This window comes from Oncorhynchus clarkii, chromosome 25, assembly GCF_045791955.1.
Source record: "Oncorhynchus clarkii lewisi isolate Uvic-CL-2024 chromosome 25, UVic_Ocla_1.0, whole genome shotgun sequence".
NCBI lineage: Eukaryota > Metazoa > Chordata > Actinopteri > Salmoniformes > Salmonidae > Oncorhynchus > Oncorhynchus clarkii.
The window spans coordinates 43,687,705-43,708,883 of record NC_092171.1 but is presented as its reverse complement, the minus strand read 5'-3'; the positions used below and the strand labels follow the sequence as shown (position 1 = coordinate 43,708,883).

At 47.4% G+C, this 21,179-nt stretch overlaps 1 protein-coding gene across 3 annotated transcripts in view; it reads left to right on the top strand.

The window, feature by feature from the left end:
* The first annotated feature begins 3,621 nt into the window (after positions 1-3,621).
* LOC139383376 (NUMB endocytic adaptor protein) overlaps positions 3,622-21,179 on the top strand; it is an 87,912-nt gene continuing 70,354 nt past the window's right edge. For 2 of the 3 annotated variants that reach the window (XM_071127899.1, XM_071127897.1), the window contains exon 1: positions 3,622-3,844. The gene's annotated coding sequence lies outside the window, so the exon portion shown is untranslated. The remainder of the gene's footprint in view (positions 3,845-21,179) is intronic. The other variant, XM_071127898.1, reaches the window with a different exon arrangement.

The window sequence follows — 21,179 nt, the reverse complement described above, 5'->3', positions numbered from 1 at the left end:
ACAGACACTTGACAGTTTGCACCATTCACTCTCTGATAACTGTTGGTGAGAATCAGAAGTCTTCCTTCCCAGGCCAGACAGCGTGATATTTCTGGTTTGTGATCAGACGAGTAGGTGTGTTTGTTTCTGTGTGCAAAGACTGAGACAGGTAGGGAGACAGGAAGGGAGACATGTAGGGAGACAGGGAGACAGGTAGGGAGATGGGAAGGGAGACAGGAAGGGAGACGGGAAGGGAGACAGGAAGGGAGACAGGAAGGGAGACAGGTAGGGAGATGGGTCGGGAGACAGGAAGGGAGACAGGAAGGGAGAAAGAAGGGAGACAGGTAAGGAGACAGGAAGGGAGACAGGTAGGGAGACATGGAGGGAGACAAGGAGGGAGACAGGGAGGGAGACAGGCAGGGAGACAGGCAGGGAGACAGGCAGGGAGACAGGCAGGGAGACAGGCAGGGAGACAGACAGGGAGGAAGACAGGTAGGGAGACAGGTAGGGAGAGTGTGAAGGAGAAAGCGCCAACAGGCTTGATCACATTGTCAAGAAGTATAGCCTAGTTATTGATATTAGTGTAACTGCTGTGTAGACCAGCATACCTCTGCCTGTCTACAGCCCAAACCTGTTTTAACCTCAGTACTCAGATATATGTGGAATGTAGCTGATAAACCACTGGCCTTAAAAGGGGCAATCTGTTGTTCGAACGATAATAAACACAGAAATGTGACCACTCTCAAATGAATGGGCAGAGCTATGAATACAAGGACTGTCCATATACAAGGACTGTCCATCCACAAGGACTGACCATCCACAAGGACTGTCCATCCACAAGGACTGACCATCCATAAGGACTGTCCATACATGATATCAACATTCTAGTTTTAACTGTGTTTTTGAGAATATACAGTGTTTGTTTACACTTAATTTGTTTACAAACAAAGGACTAAGTGTTTTGACGGGGTGCGGCAGTGGAACTAAGCTCATGAGGTAGTTTATTAGTTTCGATTCTTCAACAATCAATGACTATATACTGCATATCATCCACTTAAATATACCACAAATGGATGTATCAATCCCAGATTGCCCCTTGAAAGGAGTCTCTTCTCATCGGAATGAATAGGGGCCTGGGGGGGGGGGGGGGGGGGGGGAGCCACAGAACAGAATGGGATACATCAGGGAAGGAACCACAACAAAGGGTCCAGTTGTACTCTCCTTCTTCTTCTGAACTGAGTTTACTCAATTCACTCCACATCGCAGAAGTTCAGCTTTACGGCGGGGATTGAAATGAAAAGGCCATAAAGGAACTGTACTAGAAAGAAATCGTTGTGCCAACCATTACTCAAAAGGGCTGTATAGTGTTTAACCACAATGTAATCAAGGTTACCAGACTGACCCCTATTTAGCGGAGAGACTCCGTTCACGGTAAACGCTGAGTATGTCGGCGGTCAAATACAAAATGACTTTTTATATTTCTACAGCGGAATATGTAACTCTTCAGCTTTTATAGATTGAATGGAGTCAACAGTATCATTTTAGCCAGACTCAACCCAGTGAACAAAATAGGTTGAAATGGGCGGCAGTGGTTAGAGCGTTGGACTAGTAACCAGAAGGTTGCGAGTTCAAACCCCCCGAGCTGACAAGTTACAATCTGTCGTTCTGCCCCTGAACAGGCAGTTAAACCCACTGTTCCCAGGCCGTCATTGAAAATAAGAATTTGTTCTTAACTGACTTGCCTGGTTAAATAAAGGTTAAATAAAATATAAAATGACATATTTTCAACCTGTTTTGCTCACTGGGAAGAGTTGTTGTTGGCCCTTTCTGCTAAGTAGAATGGTGAACTTGGTAAAAATACAGTGGTTTTCAGAATCAAACGCTGTTAAAATGTCAAACTATATTGAATAGGACTGTGTCTGAATGGGACAGTCACCGGAACCAGTTAGGGAATGAATGAACGGCTGAATGGACAGGAAGTGAACTCTGGCTAGGTTCTGACTGACTTTGTTGACATTGTTCTTAACCTATTTATCCAGGTGTTCATTGACCACCATGATGAGATAGTGATGAGATAGGAATGGCACCCTATTCCCTATGTAGTGCACTACTTTCAAACAGGAATGGCACCCTATTCCCTATGTAGTGCACTACTTTCAACCAGGAATGGCACCCCATTCCCTATGTAGTGCACTACTTTCAAACAGGAATGGCACCCTATTCCCTATGTAGTGCACTACTTTCAAACAGGAATGGCACCCTATTCCCTACGTAGTGCACTACTTTCAAATAGGAATGGCACCCTATTCCCTACGTAGTGCACTACTTTCAACCAGGAATGGCACCCTATTCCCTACGTAGTGCACTACTTTCAACCAGGAATGGCACCCTATTCCCTACGTAGTGCACTACTTTCAAACAGGAATGGCAACCTATTCCCTATGTAGTGCACTACTTTCAACCAGGAATGGCACCCTATTCCCTATGTAGTGCACTACTTTCAACCAGGAATGGCACCCTATTCCCTATGTAGTGCACTACTTTCAACCAGGAATGGCACCCTGAAGGATGTAGGTAATGTTGTCAGTCTGGTGTAGAAGGATTGTTCTACTCAGTTATATCACCATCACCAGCTGGGTGTTCTGTGTGCAAAGAGTTTTGAATATTCGTTTTATTTCCCTATTCCCTACATAGTGCACTACTTTCAACCAGGAATGGCACCCTATTCCCTATGTAGTGCACTACTTTCAAACAGGAATGGCACCCTATTCCCTATGTAGTGCACTACTTTCAAACAGGAATGGCACCCTATTCCCTATGTAGTGCACTACTTTCAAACAGGAATGGCACCCTATTCCCTACGTAGTGCACTACTTTCAACCAGGAAGGGCACCCTATTCCCTATGTAGTGCACTACTTTTAACCTGATTCCTATGGGCCCTGGTCAAAAGAAGTGGGGGTCACAGGGCTCAGGCAAAAAGTAGTGACTCATTGCTGGCCTTCTGATTGGTGCAGAGTTACTGAGAGGAATATATGGCTTCATGAGCAATCATGAGTCGTTCTATGCAGGTTAAGGACCCACCTGACCATCATGATAGGTCTATGCAGGTTAAGGACCCACCTGACCGTCATGAGTCGTTCTATGCAGGTTAAGGAACCAGCTGGCCATCATGAGTTGGTCTATGCAGGTTAAGGACCCACCTGACCATCATGAGTTGGTCTTTGCAGGTTAAGGACCCACCTGGCCATCATGAGTTGGTCTATGCAGGTTAAGGACCCACCTGACCATCATGAGTTGGTCTTTGCAGGTTAAGGACCCACCTGACCATCATGAGTCGGTCTTTTCAAATGAGCTCTATTCTATCAAAAAAATCTTATTGGAATCACATTTTAATAGACTGTGTATTTTCCAAATTGCACACCATACACCACAAAAGTAACCGGTTGTAAAGTCCCGCCCCGTTCATCTGTCTATCACTTATATATTTTTTCTCCAATCGAACACCTTCAACTTCACCTTTTATACTTGCAGACATTGACCAATGGATTAGGACAGGGAGGGACGTCCGTTGCTATGGGCGAGTGGACTGGCAGGTGAAACTGGACTGCTGACTCGTGAACAGCAGCAGGAACAGGAGGAGCAGCAGTAGCAGGAGTAACAGCAGGAGGAACAGCAGTAGCAGGAGTAACAGCAGGAGGAACAGCAGTAGCAGGAGGAACAGCAGTAGCAGGAGGAACAGCAGGAGCAGGAGGAACAGCAGGAGCAGGATAGAGTTCATTTCCAACACTTCTCTGGGAATTTAAATCGTCCCAAGTTCGAGAGATTTGAAATTGACTGACTTTTGGATCGGGGCCCTGATCACAGGTAAGGAGAGAGCGAGAGACAAATGAGGGATTTTGAAATGATAGCTACTTATTAACGCTTTCGTCGGGTGCGCTTACTATGAAAAATATATGTTTTGACTGGGGTTCATTGCTCGTAACGCTAGCTAGCTATCCAGCAAATGCTAACTAGGTAACTAGCTAGCTGTGGTATTTAATGAACCGAATGAGCTACACGCTAACGCAGACTGGTGAGTTATACTATTAACTAGCAGTCGGTCGAACTATATATTTAATGTTGCTTTTACCAGCTAATAAGGCCAATTTAACGTCCTGTGGAAAAGTGTTATAACGACTCTAGAAGCTAGCTAGCTAACGTCGGCTAACTAGCGGTAACTAGTTAGCCAGGTAACGTTAACTAGCCAGGTAAGCGTTAACTAGTTAGCCAGGTAAGCGTTAACTAGCTAGCCAGGTAACGTTAATTAGCTGTACGGCTCGGTTCTAACCGACGTTATCGCCTTTTCTAACGACGTCGTTAGAAAAAAAAAACTTAGCTAGTTATCTGGCTACTGTCCCGAGTAACTAGCTAGTTAAATTATGTTTTATACACAACGTTAGCTATCACTTGATGTTTTGAGGTAGTTTAAAAAACAAGTGAAATGTATAACATAATATGGCCTCAAACCTTACCTACCGTAGAGATATTGTAACGTTAGTTCCCAAAGGAGTCTTGAATAACGTTCGTTAATAACTAGCTAACTTTGTTCTCAATTAGATCATTAACTCTACCTATAAAGTAAGTTAGATAACCTGTCAGTTAACAGGGTTGAAGTATTATTTTTTCTCTTCACGGTAATGGTTGGTGTTCTGCTTTTTAGTTGTTTTCAAATATGGACCTCTTATTAGACACTACTGACAATGTAGGTAGGAGTGTTTTCAAGTAGAGTCACCTGAATGGGTAGTTCAGCAGGTAGAGTCTGGGACCAGACATTGGTGTTCTCAAAATGCCATAGATTAAGTGTTTGACAGCAACAACAAAAAGTGTATTCAAAGCATAATGGCTGGTGCGAACCTGTATGGTAACTGATAATAAGCTATTAAGACCTGTGACTGGTCAACCTGTATGGTACCTCAATATAAGACATTAAGACCTGCGACTGGTCAACCTGTATGGTAACTGATAATAAGCTATTAAGACCTGCGACTGGTCAACCTGTATGGTAACTGATAATAAGCTATTAAGACCTGCGACTGGTCAACCTGTATGGTAACTGATAATAAGCTATTAAGACCTGCGACTGGTCAACCTGTATGGTACCTCAATATAAGACATTAAGACCTGCGACTGGTCAACCTGTATGGTAACTGATAATAAGCTATTAAGACCTGCGACTGGTCAACCTGTATGGTAACTGATAATAAGCTATTAAGACCTGCGACTGGTCAACCTGTATGGTAACTGATAAAAAGCTATTAAGACCTGCGACTGGTCAACCTGTATGGTAACTGATAAAAAGCTATTAAGACCTGCGACTGGTCAACCTGTATGGTAACTGATAATAAGCTATTAAGACCTGCGACTGGTCAACCTGTATGGTAACTGATAATAAGCTATTAAGACCTGCGACTGGTCAACCTGTATGGTAACTGATAATAAGCTATTAAGACCTGCGACTGGTCAACCTGTATGGTAACTGATAATAAGCTATTAAGACCTGCGACTGGTCAACCTGTATGGTAACTGATAATAAGCTATTAAGACCTGCGACTGGTCAACCTGTATGGTACCTCAATATAAGACATTAAGACCTGCGACTGGTCAACCTGTATGGTACCTCAATATAAGACATTAAGACCTGCGACTGGTCAACCTGTATGGTACCTCAATATAAGACATTAAAACCTGCGACTGGTCAACCTGTATGGTACCTGCTCACAGATCACTGCACCTGTACATAGCTCATCTGTAAATAGCCCATCCAACTACCTCATCCCCATACTGTTATATATTTAATTTATTTTGCTCATTTGCACCCCCAGTATCTCTACCTGCACAAGCATCTTCTGCACATCTAAACCAGTGTTTAATTGCTATATTGTAATTATCTCGCCACTATGGCCTATTTATTGCCTTACCTCCCTTATCCTACCTCATTTTGCACACATTGTATATAGTCAATAATACAATAGGAAAAAGTCTGATTGTTTACTCCATGTGTAACTCTGTTGTTTTTTGTTGCACTGCTTTGCTTTATCTTGGCCAGGTCGCAGTTGTAAATGAGAACTTGTTCTCAACTTGCCTACCCGGTTAAATAAAATAAAAACTGATAGTAAGTTCTTAAGACCTGCGACTAGCCCCACGGAGATTTGATGAATATTGAGGAAAAAACAAATATATGAATCTCAAACGCTGCTTTTCATTGCTGACCTGCAGATGTCACTAATGGACATTGTGTTAAAAGCTCAGAGTAATTAATCGTTTTTCAGCACAATGTGGTGAATGCCCCAGAGGCTTCAGAAAGCCTCGGTTTCCCATCACTGACATACACTTGCCTCGATGCCAAGTAGAGGTGGCCGGGTGTGCACAATATGGTCTTGCCTGCAACTCGCGTCCTCTGGGCAAGACCAGGGAAGAACCCAGCCCCTCTTCTATTGGCTCCTAGCCGATAGGAGAACTAACATGCTGACTACACCGCTGGCGTGCACTGCAAAATAAATTTAGACATGTTATTCAATTATTGCACCCGCACTGCTTGCGAGCGTCTGCGTTGTCAAGGGCTAAAATAGAAGTCAGTTCTATTTCTGAAGCAGATCACGCTGCAAGTCCTGCCTCTCCCATCTCCTCATTGGTTTATAGAAGCAGATACCCACGTACCATCTCCTCATTGGTTTATAGAAGCAGATACCCACGTACCAAGCTAGCTTAATAGGACAAATTATCTAGCAACTGCAAGCTAGCTAACTAGGACAAATTAGCTAGCAACTGCAAGCTAGCTAACTAGGACAAATTAGCTAGCAACTGCAAGCTAGCTAACTAGGACAAATTAGCTAGCAACTGCAAGCTAGCTAAATAGGACAAATTAGCTAGCAACTGCAAGCTAAAATTCCCATAAATGTTTCAGAGTTTGTTTTGATATTTTAACCTGTGTGTCTTGATCGCGTTTGGTGTGGATGGGACAAATTCAATTTGCACACGATTGCGGGTGGTCTGGTTTGGGTACGGTGTAGCGGGTTAGGAGAATGACATTTAAGGTTAGGAAAAGGGTTAAGTTTAGCTAAAATCCGACAAGGAAGTAGTCAAGAGACGAGGTGGTAGGGTTTCCCTGGACTCTTCTTCACTGGTTTTGGACAGGATGTGGGTCACAGTCAGACTCTTCTCGGCGGGCAGGGAGTGAAACTCAACACTTGGCCGACATGCGTAATATCCCATTTTAGTCATCGTCAGATTGTGTGTCACGATCCCAACAGCCCCTGTTCTGTTGACTCTTCAAATCCGACCTCGTTGAGATTCTCAGTGTTATTCACGTCAAATACAATAGCGAGGAATGTGATCAGACTGACACACACACAGCCACTTATCCACCTCCTGACTCCCTTTCCTCCTTCCTGGAAACATTTCCCACAGAGATTAGGTTATGGGATGGAGTCTGAATAACTGTCAACATTCACCATGAAGTCTTTCTAGAACCCATCATGGCTGTTTCCTATTCTTCTTCTGCTATGAAGTGATTTCAACAATCACTCCCGGCAGATTCATTCAAGATGATTTTTCTGTGAATGCAGTTTGATTGCCCACTAGTAAAACGAACATGGGCTGTTGATTGGTTTGTGTGTTTCCATTAGGGGAAGGAAATGACCAAAACAAATGTGTGTTGTCATTAGTATCCTCTAACCACATGACTCCTATTGATTGGTTGGTTAGTCTGTTGTCATTAGTATCCTCTAACCACATGACTCCTATTGATTGGTTGGTTAGTCTGTTGTCATTAGTATCCTCTAACCACATGACTCCTATTGATTGGTTGGTTAGTCTGTTGGCATTAGTATCCTCTAACCACATGACTCCTATTGATTGGTTGGTTAGTCTGTTGGCATTAGTATCCTCTAACCACATGACTCCTATTGATTGATTGGTTAGTCTGTTGGCATTAGTATCCTCTAACCTCATGACTCCTATTGATTGGTTGGTTAGTCTGTTGGCATTAGTATCCTCTAACCTCATGACTCCTATTGATTGATTGGTTAGTCTGTTGTCATTAGTATCCTCTAACCACATGACTCCTATTGATTGGTTGGTTAGTCTGTTGTCATTAGTATCCTCTAACCACATGACTCCTATTGATTGATTGGTTTCTGTTGTCATTAGTGTCCTCTAACCACATGACTCCTATTGATTGGTTGGTTAGTCTGTTGTCATTAGTATCCTCTAACCACATGACTCCTATTGATTGATTGGTTTCTGTTGTCATTAGTGTCCTCTAACCTCATGACTCCTATTGATTTTGCTGCTGAAATCATCCAGTTTGTTGTTGTTGGTCAATATGATGTTCTCGTTAGCAGCAATGAGGCCCTCTGCTCTCTCCTGGCACTCCCTTTTTTGGCTGGGCTTTTTCAGAGCAACGACAAACTTGATATCACCGTCTTTGTGCATGTTTGGAGCTCATATCTTTTCATCCTCCGGAGGATGACTGTGAAAATGCTTTGTATCAACAAAAAAAAACCTTGGCTATGACCGAGGAGCAAGAATGTCGGCCCGGTACTAAGTCTGTGACTGCATCTCTACATAGTGAACTACTTTTAACCAGGCCCTGGTCAAAAGTAGTGCACTAAATAGGGAATAGGGTGCTGGTCTATAGTAGTGTACTAAATAGGGTGCTGGTCTATAGTAGTGCATTAAATAGGGAATATGGTGCTGGTCTATAGTAGTGTACTAAATAGGGAATAGGGTGCTGGTCTATAGTAGTGCATTAAATAGGGAATAGGGTGCTGGTCTATAGTAGTGTACTAAATAGGGAATAGGGTGCTGGTCTATAGTAGTGCATTAAATAGGGAATAGGGTGCTGGTCTATAGTAGTGTACTAAATAGGGAATAGGGTGCTATTTGGAACTGTCTGTCGTGTAAATTCAGCGCTAAAGCCCATTTTGAAAGTAAATGTTCCCGCGTTGGTCGGAGACGGCATTCACGGTAAACGTTGCACATGTCGGCTTAATCGTAAGTTACCGTTACATTTCTAGCGCGAAATCTGATACGCTTCAGCCATACGGATTGAATAGAGCCCTTAGCTGATGCTAGGTCGGTGTGTTTTTGTGTTGGGTCTCTGGAGGCCTTCTCCTCACCTAGCAACCATCCGTCCATGTGACTGACTGATCAGTGATACAGTACCTGTCAACAGACAGATAAGCCGGCTGAGGCAAGCCGGCTGAGGCAAGCCGGCTGAGGCAAGCCGGCTGAGGCAAGCCGGCTGAGGCAAGCCGGCTGAGGCAAGCCGGCTGAGGCAAGCCGGCTGAGGCAAGCCGGCTGAGGCAAGCCGGCTGAGGCAAGCCGGCTGAGGCAAGCCGGCTGAGGCAAGCCGGCTGAGGCAAGCCGGCTGAGGCAAGCCGGCTGGCCGTGCTAGCCGGCTGTACTACGACTGCATTCAGAGTTGATGGTTTATTTAATCACTCCAGTCTGATAACCAGGGAGTAGCACAGCAGTGGGATTCGTCCTGCTGGTGTTCTGCTGTTCTGATTGGTTCACTCCAATCATTCAGTCCGTGACCTGGTAAACAGATTGGTCCTGCTGGTGTTCTGCTGTTTGTGGGACAAGATGATATTTTTCCATGTAAAATGTTCCATCCTAAAATGAGGAATGTGCGATGGCTTTGACTTCTTGTCAAACAGATGGAAAAGGGTTCGGAAATACATTAAAAATACAACGTTGAAGTAGAGACTCCTGACAACTGATATCAACACTTAGCGAAGGCAGGTTAAAGGATCCTGAACTAAGTTTGAAGTTTTAAGAAACATTGCATTGTGCCTTGACGTTCCGTTACCAACAGCTCACGTATCGTGACACACGGCTCTGGCTGGCCGAGTCTGTCTGTCTCTGTCTGAACAAAATCATTTAATTCAGAATGACACTTTTATTTTTATTTTTTTTTCTTCTTCACCCAGACAATTGACAGGAGCCAAATTGTATTTATTGGCTTTTCAACAACAACAAAAACAGACATAAGCCGGCTAATGGAAAACCCTAGTGCTGACCCAGTTTTCAGCACAACTACCTCATAATGGGTTTTCTGAAATCAAAGAACTAGTTTTGACGCTCTTCAGTTCCCGCTTTGCACAGGTTGCTGCGCTAATGTGTTACCATGGTGACACACTTATACTTGTCTGTTTATGATGAGAATCATCATTCACACAATTTTTAGACTTCTCAAAGCAAATATAATCACTGCGTCATCACTCTGTCTCCAACTGGCTCAATAGACCTCTGAATCACATCATTTGGAAAGGGCTGTCTGTCCTATATTTCTAAATTGACTATAATTCAGCTCTCTCCATTGGGCTGTACTGTCTGGAGGGAGCAGGGCCCCTCCGCCGGGCTGTACTGTCTGGAGGGAGCAGGGCCCCTCCGCCGGGCTATACTGTCTGGAGGGAGCAGGGCCCCTCCGCCGGGCTGTACTGTCTGGAGGGAGCAGGGCCCCTCCGCCGGGCTGTACTGTCTGGAGGGAGCAGGGCCCCTCCGCTGGGCTGTACTGTCTGGAGGGAGCAGGGCCCCTCCACTGGGCTGTACTGTCTGGAGGGAGCAGGGCCCCTCCGCCGGGCTGTACTGTCTGGAGGGAGCAGGGCCCCTCCGCTGGGCTGTACTGTCTGGAGGGAGCAGGGCCCCTCCGCTGGGCTGTACTGTCTGGAGGGAGCAGGGCCCCTCCGCCGGGCTGTACTGTCTGGAGGGAGCAGGGCCCCTCCACTGGGCTGTACTGTCTGGAGGGAGCAGGGCCCCTCCGCCGGGCTGTACTGTCTGGAGGGAGCAGGGCCCCTCCACTGGGCTGTACTGTCTGGAGGGAGCAGGGCCCCTCCACCGGGCTGTACTGTCTGGAGGGAGCAGGGCCCCTCCACTGGGCTGTACTGTCTGGAGGGAGCAGGGCCCCTCCACTGGGCTGTACTGTCTGGAGGGAGCAGGGCCCCTCCGCTGGGCTGTACTGTCTGGAGGGAGCAGGGCCCCTCCGCTGGGCTGTACTGTCTGGAGGGAGCAGGGCCCCTCCACTGGGCTGTACTGTCTGGAGGGAGCAGGGCCCCTCTGCCTTATCAATTCTCTCCAAGCTCAAGGACTGATAGGGAGGAATTACTTGTGTGTGATTCGGTAACATTGTAGTTGGAGGAATGAATTGCAGGCTTGTACTTTACCCTGTGTAGGTCACAGAGGGACAAAGGTCGTCCCTGATACCTGACGTGATACCTGTCATAGCTGATACCTGTCATAGCTGATACCTGGTGTGATACCTGTCATAGCTGATACCTGTCATAGCTGATACCTGTCATAGCTGATACCTGATGTGTGTGTACCTGTCATAGCTGGTGTGTGTGTGTGTGTGTACCTGTCATAGCTGATGTGTGTGTGTGTGTGTGTGTGTGTACCTGTCATAGCTGATACCTGGTGTGCGTGCGGTCACCTGTCATAGCTGGTGTGTGTGTGTGTGTGTGTGTGTGTGTGTGTGTGTGTGTGTACCTGTCATAGCTGATACCTGGTGTGTGTGTGCGCGTGCACCTGTCATAGCTGGTGTGTGTGTACCTGTCATAGCTGGTGTGTGTACCTGTCATAGCTGATATCCGTTGTGTGTGTTTGTGCCTGTCATAGCTGATATCCGTTGTGTGTGTTTGTGCCTGTCATAGCTGGTGTGTGTACTGGTCTGTCTATTTGAACTCGTCAGTCTGTGTTGGTAATCCTGTTGAACGTGTCTTAAAATAAAAAATAAAAAAAAGTATTTTGTAGTGGCGCTGCATAAGTGTTGTTCTCCACTTTCTGGAGGACTGAGTTTTGAAATCAGTGGAATTAGAGTATGATAACTAAGGAGATGGAGGAAACACCGGTCTCTGGATTACATCTTCAAACTAAGGGCAACCGTGGCATGGCATTCCTGACAGGGAGACGCGTCCTTGATGCATGTTGATGTACACAGGTAATATAATGTAGCTAGCTAATGCTAGACTTTCAGATATTACACGTTTCTAATTTTGACCGAAAGTGGTTTCATTTCAAGCCAAAGTGTACTGTTAGCTAGGTAACGTTAGCTGGCTGGCTCCCTACCTGATGTTATAATTCGTTTCCCAGAGCCGTTTTGCTGCTCTGGTTAGAGCCTAATGTTAGCTAGGTAACATTGAACATGGTTGGTTAGCTCCCAGTACTGTGGCATTGTTGGTGCTTTGTTCACTGCACAGTTGAGAGCATCTTGGCTGGCTTTATCACCGCTTGGTATGGCAACTGCTTGGCATCCGACTACAAGGTGCTACAGAGGGTAATGCGTTACCCAGTACATCACATGGGCCAAGCCTCCTGCCATCCATGACCTCTATACCAGGCGGTGTCAGAGGAAGGCCCAAAAATGGTCAGTCTCCAGGCACCCAAGTCATAGACTGTTCTCTTTGCTACTGCACGGCAAGCGGTGCCAGAGTGCCAAGTCTGGGACCAAAAGGTGCCTTAACAGCTTCCACCCCTCCCCGCGCATGACACAGCGTGTGTCTGGTTTCTCTGTCCTGTTAATGTTGACACAGCGTGTCTGGTTTCTCTGACCTGTTAATGTTGACGCAGCGTGTGTCTGGTTTCTCTGTCCTGTTAATGTTGACACAGCGTGTGTCTGGTTTCTCTGTCCTGCTGACGCAGCGTGTGTCTGGTTTCTCTGTCCTGTTGACGCAGCCTGTGTCTGGTTTCTCTGTCCTGTTGACGCAGCCTGTGTCTGGTTTCTCTGTCCTGTTGACGCAGCATGTGTCTGGTTTCTCTGTCCTGTTGACACAGCGTGTGTCTGGTTTCTCTGTCCTGTTAATGTTGACGCAGCCTGTGTCTGGTTTCTCTGTCCTGTTGACGCAGCCTGTGTCTGGTTTCTCTGTCCTGTTAATGTTGACGCAGCGTGTGTCTGGTTTCTCTGTCCTGTTGACACAGCGTGTGTCTGGTTTCTCTGTCCTGTTAATGTTGACGCAGCCTGTGTCTGGTTTCTCTGTCCTGTTAATGTTGACACAGCGTGTGTCTGGTTTCTCTGTCCTGTTAATGTTGACGCAGCGTGTGTCTGGTTTCTCTGTCCTGTTAATGTTGACACAGCGTGTGTCTGGTTTCTCTGTCCTGTTGATGCAGCGTGTGTCTGGTTTCTCTGTCCTGTTAATGTTGACACAGCGTGTGTCTGGTTTCTCTGTCCTGTTGACGCAGCATGTGTCTGGTTTCTCTGTCCTGTTAATGTTGACACAGCGTGTGTCTGGTTTCTCTGTCCTGTTGACGCAGCATGTGTCTGGTTTCTCTGTCCTGTTAATGTTGACGCAGCGTGTCTGGTTTCTCTGTCCTGTTAATGTTGACACAGCGTGTGTCTGGTTTCTCTGACCTGTTAATGTTGACGCAGCGTGTGTCTGGTTTCTCTGTCCTGTTAATGTTGAGGCAGTGTGTGTCTGGTTTCTCTGTCCTGTTAATGTTGACACAGCGTGTGTCTGGTTTCTCTGTCCTGTTAATGTTGACACAGCGTGTGTCTGGTTTCTCTGTCCTGTTAATGTTGACACAGCGTGTGTCTGGTTTCTCTGTCCTGTTAATGTTGACGCAGCCTGTGTCTGTTTTCTCTTCCCTGTTAATGTTGACACAGCGTGTGTCTGGTTTCTCTGTCCTGTTAATGTTGACACAGCGTGTGTCTGGTTTCTCTGTCCTGTTAATGTTGATGCAGCCTGTGTCTGTTTTCTCTGTCCTGTTAATGTTGACACAGCGTGTGTCTGGTTTCTCTGTCCTGTTAATGTTGACGAGAATAATAGTTATACATGTGCTTTATGAGTAGTGAGGGATCCCAGGTTGCTTTGAGTAGTGAGTGATTCTAGGGTGCTTTGAGTAGTGAGTGATTCTAGGGTGCTTTGAGTAGTGAGTGATTCTAGGTTGCTTTATGAGTGGTGAGTGACCCCAGGGGCGCTTTGTGAGTGGGGAGTGACCCCGGGGGCGCTTTGTGAGTGGGGAGTGACCCCGGGGGCGCTTTGTGAGTGGGGAGTGACCCCGGGGGCGCTTTGTGAGTGGGGAGTGACCCCGGGGGCGCTTTGTGAGTGGGGAGTGACCCCGGGGGCGCTTTGTGAGTGGGGAGTGACCCCGGGGGCGCTTTGTGAGTGGGGAGTGACCCCGGGGGCGCTTTGTGAGTGGGGAGTGACCCCGGGGGCGCGTTGTGAGTGGGGAGTGACACCGGGGGCGCTTTGTGAGTGGGGAGTGACCCCGGGGGCGCGTTGTGAGTGGGGAGTGACCCCGGGGGCGCGTTGTGAGTGGGGAGTGACCCCGGGGGCGCGTTGTGAGTGGGGAGTGACCCCGGGGGCGCTTTGTGAGTGGGGAGTGACCCCGGGGGAGTTTTGTGACTGGTGAGTGACCCCGGGGGCGCTTTGTGAGTGGGGAGTGATCCTAGGGTGGCAACACAAACATTCTGTGATTTCAATCAGCTGTTTTAAACTAGCTGTTTGCTGATGTAAGAAGCTAGTAGTGTAGTTACAGAACGCTAGTGGATTTATATTAAGAAGCAACGTTGTTGTCGTCAACATTGTTGCATGTGTTGCGTTGACCATGCACACTGAACACAAGTGTCTCGTGGGCGAGGAACATCAAATGCACTCCTTGAGTGACAGGGGGGCGTGGCTAGGTCAGTGTGGAAAGTGAGGAGAGAGATGACTCAAGTAGCGAAGTAAACTCTAAAAATGGACATTGCACATGGCGTGTCACATTTTAACAAATCAAACATTAAAATACCGGTATAGAAGGTAAAGGTACCTGTTTACCATAAAATACGGTAGACCGCCCAGCCCTAACACACAGTCAACAAAGTCATTTTTTATTTTGTTACATCCATTCAAATTATAATAGTACCTCACAGTATTTTGAAATATCTTTCCAACACTTTCCCCCTCGATTATCTGTGTCGATAGATAATAAATAGGCTATGGACATGTTGCATGTATTTTAATGATCGTCAGTTTCCTCTTCGTGCTATGTCATGTCTGTCCCATTCACACTGTCCTTGTCAAGTCATTATCTTATTGCCTACTTTCAGAAAGCCAAAGGTAGGCCTAGGTTTTTAAAATGCGTTTTAAGAAAAGGACCAGTATTTTCTCTTGTACCTGACATAAGAATCAAACTCTCCTGTCATGATGTAATCTGGTAATAGGCCTGTTTTCAGTAGGCTACATTATGTCTCTCCTTTCATGATGTAATCTGGTAATAGGCCTGTTTTCAGTAGGCTACATTATGTCTCTCCTGTCATGATGTAATCTGGTAATAGGCCTGTTTTCAGTAGGCTACATTGTCTCTCCTGTCATGATGTAATCTGGTAATAGGCCTGTTTTCAGTAGGCTACATTATGTCTCTCCTGTCATGATGTAATCTGGTAATAGGCCTGTTTTCAGTAGGCTACATTATGTCTCTCCTGTCATGATGTAATCTGGTAATAGGTCTGTTTTCAGTAGGCTACATTATGTCTCTCCTGTCATGATGTAATCTGGTAATAGGCCTGTTTTCAGTAGGCTACATTATGTCTCCCTTGTCATGATGTAATCTGGTAAAAGGCCTGTTTCCAGTAGGCTACATTATGTCTCCCCTGTCATGATGTAATCTGGTAAAAGGCCTGTTTCCAGTAGGCTACATTATGTCTCCCCTGTCATGATGTAATCTGGTAATAGGCCTGTTTTCAGTAGGCTACATTATGTCTCTCCTGTCATGATGTAATCTGGTAATAGGCCTGTTTTCAGTAGGCTACATTATGTCTCTCCTGTCATGATGTAATCTGGTAATAGGCCTGTTTTCAGTAGGCTACATTATGTCTCTCCTGTCATGATGTAATCTGGTAATAGGCCTGTTTTCAGTAGGCTACATTATGTCTCTCCTGTCATGATGTAATCTGGTAATAGGCCTGTTTTCCGTAGATTCGACTACCATATGTCTCTCCTGTCATGATGTAATCTGGTAAAAGGCCTGTTTTCAGTAGGCTACATTATGTCTCTCCTGTCATGATGTAATCTGGTAATAGGCCTGTTTTCCGTAGATTCGACTACCATATGTCTCTCCTGTCATGATGTAATCTGGTAAAAGGCCTGTTTTCAGTAGGCTACATTATGTCTCTCCTGTCATGATGTAATCTGGTAATAGGCCTGTTTTCCGTAGATTCGACTACCATATGTCTCTCCTGTCATGATGTAATCTGGTAAAAGGCCTGTTTTCCGTAGATTCGACTACCATATGTCTCTCCTGTCATGATGTAATCTGGTAATAGGCCTGTTTTCCGTAGATTCGACTACCATATGTCTCTCATGATGGTGTTCTCTCTTTGAAGAACATGTGCTACTGCCGTGGAATGATTTCAGCAACAGGGTTTGTGACGTTATGCCAATATTTCAGGAAATGTGGGAGGAAACCCATTTGGACTTCATTTGAATGGTTGTGTGTATAAAAAAAAAAAAAAAAATATGCAGAAAAGCCATCAGAGAAGGTAGGCATATGTTTATTTTGCCTCCTTTTATTGTTGTCAATACGAAAATGAGACAGAACCTCTCCAGAGTCTCTGTGCCCAGTGGGTTCTCCTCTCTCACATCCCTCACGGCCCCGGGACCTCTACCCAGCGTCTCTCACGGCCCGGGACCTCAGACCAGCGTCTCTCACGGCCCGGGACCTCAGTCCAGTGTCTCTCACGGCCCGGGACCTCAGTCCAGTGTCTCTCACGGCCCGGGACCTCAGTCCAGTGTCTCTCACGGCCCGGGACCTCAGACCAGCGTCTCTCACGGCCCCGGGACCTCAGTCCAGTGTCTCTCACGGCCCGGGACCTCAGACCAGCGTCTCTCACGGCCCGGGACCTCAGTCCAGCGTCTCTCACGGCCCGGGACCTCAGTCCAGCGTCTCTCACGGCCCGGGACCTCAGTCCAGCGTCTCTCACGGCCCGGGACCTCAGTCCAACGTCTCTCACGGCCCGGGACCTCAGACCAGCGCCTCTCACGGCCCGGGACCTCAGACCAGCGCCTCTCACGGCCCGGGACCTCAGTCCAGCGTCTCTCACGGCCCGGGACCTCAGTCCAGCGTCTCTCACGGCCCGGGACCTCAGTCCAGCATCTCTCACGGCCCGGGACCTCAGACCAGCGTCTCTCACGGCCCGGGACCTCAGTCCAGTGTCTCTCACGGCCCGGGACCTCAGTCCAGCGTCTCACACACTGTGGTTTATTTAAGCAGTAATATTTTCCTGACACACTCCTCTTCACTGATGGCCTGGGGGTTGAGGTTGCTTGGTGTGACACAACTTTGACTTCTGTTGTTTTATTTAGGAGAACAGCTGACTCTGTCACCGGGGCTTCTGTTGTTGATATGGGAGAACAGCTGACTCTGTCACCGGGGCTTCTGTTGTTGATATGGGAGAACAGCTGACTCTGTCACCGGGGCTTCTGTAGTTGATATGGGAGAACAGCTGACTCTGTCACCGGGGCTTCTGTAGTTGATATGGGAGAACAGCTGACTCTGTCACCGGGGCTTCTGTTGTTGATATGGGAGAACAGCTGACTCTGTCACCGGGGCTTCTGTAGTTGATATAGGAGAACAGCTGACTCTGTCACATGGGCTTCTGTAGTTGATATAGGAGAACAGCTGACTCTGTCACCGGGGCTTCTGTAGTTGATATAGGAGAACAGCTGACTCTGTCACCGGGGCTTCTGTAGTTGATATGGGAGAACAGCTGACTCTGTCACATGGGCTTCTGTAGTTGATATGGGAGAACAGCTGACTCTGTCACCGGGGCTTCTGTAGTTGATGTAGGAGAACAGCTGACTCTGCCACCGGGGCTTCTGTAGTTGATGTAGGAGAACAGCTGACTCTGTCACCGGGGCTTCTGTAGTTGATATGGGAGAACAGCTGACTCTGCCACCGGGGCTTCTGTAGTTGATGTAGGAGAACAGCTGACTCTGCCACCGGGGCTTCTGTAGTTGATGTAGGAGAACAGCTGACTCTGTCACCGGGGCTTCTGTAGTTGATGTAGGAGAACAGCTGACTCTGCCACCGGGGCTTCTGTAGTTGATGTAGGAGAACAGCTGACTCTGTCACCAGGGCTTCTGTAGTTGATGTAGGAGAACAGCTGACTCTGCCACCGGGGCTTCTGTAGTTGATGTAGGAGAACAGCTGACTCTGTCACCGGGGCTTCTGTAGTTGATATGGGAGAACAGCTGACTCTGTCACCCGGGCTTCTGTAGTTGATATGGGAGAACAGCTGACTCTGTCACCGGGGCTTCTGTAGTTGATATGGGAGAACAGCTGACTCTGTCACCGGGGCTTCTGTAGTTGATATGGGAGAACAGCTGACTCTGTCACCGGGGCTTCTGTAGTTGATATGGGAGAACAGCTGACTCTGTCACCGGAGCTTCTGTAGTTGATATGGGAGAACAGCTGACTCTGTCACCGGGGCTTCTGTAGTTGATATGGGAGAACAGCTGACTCTGTAGTTGATGTAGGAGAACAGCTGACTCTGTAGTTGATATAGGAGAACAGCTGACTCTGTAGTTGATGTAGGAGAACAGCTGACTCTGTCACCGGGGCTTCTGTAGTTGATATGGGAGAACAGCTGACTCTGTCACCCGGGCTTCTGTAGTTGATATGGGAGAACAGCTGACTCTGTCACCGGGGCTTCTGTAGTTGATATGGGAGAACAGCTGACTCTGTAGTTGATGTAGGAGAACAGCTGACTCTGTAGTTGATATAGGAGAACAGCTGACTCTGTAGTTGATGTAGGAGAACAGCTGACTCTGTCACCGGGGCTTCTGTAGTTGATGTAGGAGAACAGCTGACTCTGTCACCGGGGCTTCTGTAGTTGATGTAGGAGAACAGCTGACTCTGTCACCGGGGCTTCTGTAGTTGATGTAGGAGAACAGCTGACTCTGCCACCGGGGCTTCTGTAGTTGATGTAGGAGAACAGCTGACTCTGTCACCGGGGCTTCTGTAGTTGATGTAGGAGAACAGCTGACTCTGTCACCGGGGCTTCTGTAGTTGATATAGGAGAACAGCTGACTCTGTCACCGGGGCTTCTGTAGTTGATATAGGAGAACAGCTGACTCTGTCACCGGGGCTTCTGTAGTTGATGTAGGAGAACAGCTGACTCTGTCACCGGGGCTTCTGTAGTTGATGTAGGAGAACAGCTGACTCTGCCACCGGGGCTTCTGTAGTTGATATAGGAGAACAGCTGACTCTGCCACCGGGGCTTCTGTAGTTGATGTAGGAGAACAGCTGACTCTGTCACCGGGGCTTCTGTAGTTGATATGGGAGAACAGCTGACTCTGTCACCGGGGCTTCTGTAGTTGATATGGGAGAACAGCTGACTCTGTCACCGGGGCTTTTGTAGTTGATGTAGGAGAACAGCTGACTCTGTCACCGGGACTTCTGTTGTTGATGTAGGAGAACAGCTGACTCTGCCACCGGGGCTTCTGTAGTTGATATAGGAGAACAGCTGACTCTGCCACCGGGGCTTCTGTAGTTGATGTAGGAGAACAGCTGACTCTGTCACCGGGGCTTCTGTAGTTGATATGGGAGAACAGCTGACTCTGCCACCGGGGCTTCTGTAGTTGATATAGGAGAACAGCTGACTCTGTAGTTGATGTAGGAGAACAGCTGACTCTGTAGTTGATGTAGGAGAACAGCTGACTCTGTAGTTGATGTAGGAGAACAGCTGACTCTGTAGTTGATGTAGGAGAACAGCTGACTCTGTAGTTGATGTAGGAGAACAGCTGACTGTAGTTGATGTAGGAGAACAGCTGACTCTGTCACCGGGGCTTCTGTAGTTGATATAGGAGAACAGCTGACTCTGTAGTTGATGTAGGAGAACAGCTGACTCTGTAGTTGATGTAGGAGAACAGCTGACTCTGTAGTTGATGTAGGAGAACAGCTGACTCTGTAGTTGATGTAGGAGAACAGCTGACTCTGTAGTTGATGTAGGAGAACAGCTGACTCTGTAGTTGATGTAGGAGAACAGCTGACTGTAGTTGATGTAGGAGAACAGCTGACTCTGTCACCGGGGCTTCTGTAGTTGATATGGGAGAACAGCTGACTGTAGTTGATGTAGGAGAACAGCTGACTCTGTCACCGGGGCTTTCTTTGTGCAGGAAATGTCCTTTATCAGCTAGTTTTAAAGAGGTGCTGAGGAGACAGGAATACTGGGCTCAGCATGATTTAGAAATTCTGATTTAGCAATTTCTCTCTCTGGCCCACCATCCTAACAGGCAGGCCAAGTGTGTGTGTGTGTGTGTGTGTGTGTGTGTGTGTGTGTATGAGCCAGGCTGGAGGTAGCATGACTGTTGTCCCAGCAGGAAGTTCCTGTTGTACTCTGTTCTCTTATCACTCCTGCTGCTAAACACACACACACACACACACACACTACTTACTGTCATTACTTGTTTGCCCTAGAACAGCCATTCCCAAACTGGGGTATTTCTACCGCCTGGCACAGTTCCTGGTATATGTCCGTTACGTTTATGGGGGGGTCAATTAAGGAAGACATTCTCTTCCGCAAACCACTGGAAACCAGGACAACAGGAGAGGATATTTTTAAAGTACTGGACAGCTTTGTGACATCTAATAGACTTTGGTGGTCAAGATGTGTTGGTATCTGTACTGATGGTGCAAAAGCCATGACAGGGAGACATAGTGGAGTGATAACGCGCGTGCAAGAAGTTGCTCCTGACGCCACCTGGGTACACTGCAGCATCCCCCTAGAGGCTCTTGGGTATACGGCAGCATCCCCCTAGAGGCTCTTGGGTATACGGCAGCATCCCCCTAGAGGCTCTTGGGTACACGGCAGCATCCCCCTAGAGGCTCTTGGGTACACGGCAGCATCCCCCTAGAGGCTCTTGGGTACACGGCAGCATCCCCCTAGAGGCTCTTGGGTACACGGCAGCATCCCCCTAGAGGCTCTTGGGTACACGGCAGCATCCCCCTAGAGGCTCTTGGGTACACGGCAGCATCCCCCTAGAGGCTCTTGGGTACACGGCAGCATCCCCCTATAGGCTCTTGGGTACACTGCAGCATCCCCCTAGAGGCTCTTGGGTACACTGCAGCATCCCCCTAGAGGCTCTTGCTGCCAAGGGAATGACAGACAGCTTGAAAGATGTTTTGGACACTACAGTGAAAATTATTAACTTTGTTAACTTCTTGACGCAACCCATCCCGT